The sequence below is a fragment of the Epargyreus clarus genome, unplaced genomic scaffold, assembly GCF_041222505.1.
Source record: "Epargyreus clarus isolate Ecla_fem2 unplaced genomic scaffold, WU_Ecla_fem_2.2 ptg000001l, whole genome shotgun sequence".
Taxonomy (NCBI): domain Eukaryota; kingdom Metazoa; phylum Arthropoda; class Insecta; order Lepidoptera; family Hesperiidae; genus Epargyreus; species Epargyreus clarus.
The window spans coordinates 3,682,615-3,684,720 of record NW_027332209.1 but is presented as its reverse complement, the minus strand read 5'-3'; the positions used below and the strand labels follow the sequence as shown (position 1 = coordinate 3,684,720).

Below are 2,106 nucleotides of genomic sequence, written 5' to 3'. Positions count from 1 at the left end.
ACTGAATTTTCCAAAATATAAAAATAGAAAAGTATTTAAAAGTGGCATAAATTATCGTTAACTAGCAATAATGCGATATACATGACTCAGTGTGATCTGATTGTGACACTATAAACATAAGACACACAGTACCGTGACCGTAACACTATAAACAGGAAGGTGAAGGTGGTAGAACCCTTTGAGGTTCGTCTCCGGCGGCACCACCGCCACACCTATTTCTGCCTAATAACAGCAGTGTTAGGCGCTGCTGTGTTCCGGTTTGAAGAGTGTGGTAAGGGAGACATACTTTTTCGAGGCGTTCCAGCTTAGTCCTCAGGGGTAGCGGCGCATTTGTGGCCGACCTCAGATAGGAATATCTAATCCTATCTGGGGCTGATTACATATATCCATGGGCGGCAGTAGCCACTTACCATCAGGTGGACTGCATGCCCGTCTGCTGCTCCTATGTTATAAAAAAAAACCAAAAACATGAGACACACAGTACCGTGACCGTAACACTATAAACAGAAATAGAGACACAATACCGTCCCATTTTGTTATTATAATAATTAACTAGCTAGTATGCGATACACATGATGGTAAGTGGCAATACACATACCATCTATTTCTGCCTAATAGCAGCAGCAGTTAAGCGGTGTTCTGGTTTGAAGGATGTGGTAAGGGAGACATACTTTTCCGAGGCGTTTCAGCTTAGTCCTCAGGGGTAGCGGCGGGTCTGTGATCGACCTCAGGTAGGAATCTAACGCTATCTGGGGTTGATTGTAAATGTCGAATGACGGCAGTACCCACTTACCATAAAGAGGACTACACGCTCGTCTGCTACTCCTATTATTTAAAAAACATCAGGTGAACTCCATACCTATTTACTAATTTAATTACATAAAAATAATCTCTGGAATTTAATTATGCTTAATTTTTACATCTTTTTCTTTTTGATATTTCTGATAGTGTGGAAGTTGGAATTTCTAATTACCGCTACTGTCCTAATTCAGCTCCTCTGAATCCAGCGGAGTTCTAGTGTCGTCTGAAATTGTTTAGTAGTTCCTTTGAACTTTATAATAGTTCATTATTTGTTCATACCATTTTAATTGTTTTATAATCGAATTTGAGATTGTAGAGGACGTGTTAAATCTTACTAAAATTTATTGTTCTAAAGTAGATAAATACACTTTCACTTTAACTTTCTTCAAAACAGCAGACTAAACCTGAAATAGACAATTTAAGATTAAACAAAATGTTATAATACGAGTATAGTATCGAACGTTTTATTATGCTACATAAAAATAATGATAGTAATAAAAAAATCCTTCGAGCCGGATTTGAACCAGCGACCTATGGATAACTTCGGTTTTTCACACTACAGTCCACCGCTCTACCAACTGAGCTATCGAAGGTTGTGAGGGGGAGGTGTAAATTACATACTAGTTTCGAAGTATTTACTAGAAAATTTTATTTAAAGCTTGTATGACCCCCCACATAAACGAATCCCTTGAAAACTTGAAACAAAAAAACCAAAATGTACCAGCTATTGAATATACATACATTATACTATATTAATTTTTGCCACCAAAATCTGTTCCTTAAAAGAAATAATATAATTCAGAAGAATGCAGAGGACACTAGTACTAGGCATTCCAACTTAGTCCTCAGGGGTATCGGATCTGTGGCCGACCTGAGGTAGGACTTCAATCCTATATGACGTCTATTACAAGTAGCAATGGTTACTAAACAAAACATTTTATATCACATATCATCATCATCATCATCAACCCATTACTGTCCCACTGCTGGGCACGGGTCTCCTCTCAGAATGAGAAGGATTAGGCCATAGTCCACCGCGCTGGCCAAGTGCGTATTGGTAGACTTCACATACCTTTTTTTATAAATCTCTCAGGTATGCAGGTTTCCTCACGATGTTTTCCTTCACCGTTTTAGCAAGTGATATCACATATAAGTATCCAAATTGCCTTCAGAATATAGTCCCCTGAAACTGTCAGTAGCTTTCAAACTGCAGTGTGCAGCGAAAAGATAAACAATTTTAAGTTGGCTTACCGAGGCCGGCCGTAATCCTTCCGTGGTCTGCCCGGGAAGATAGTTTGTATATTC

At 38.7% G+C, this 2,106-nt stretch overlaps 1 non-coding gene across 1 annotated transcript; it reads right to left on the bottom strand.

Moving 5' to 3' along the window:
• Window positions 1-1,304: 1,304 nt before the first annotated feature.
• Window positions 1,305-1,394, bottom strand: TRNAY-GUA (transfer RNA tyrosine (anticodon GUA)). Its single transcript is given in 2 exon segments — window positions 1,305-1,340; window positions 1,358-1,394. It is a non-coding gene; the product is annotated as a tRNA-Tyr (tRNA).
• Window positions 1,395-2,106: the final 712 nt, after the last annotated feature.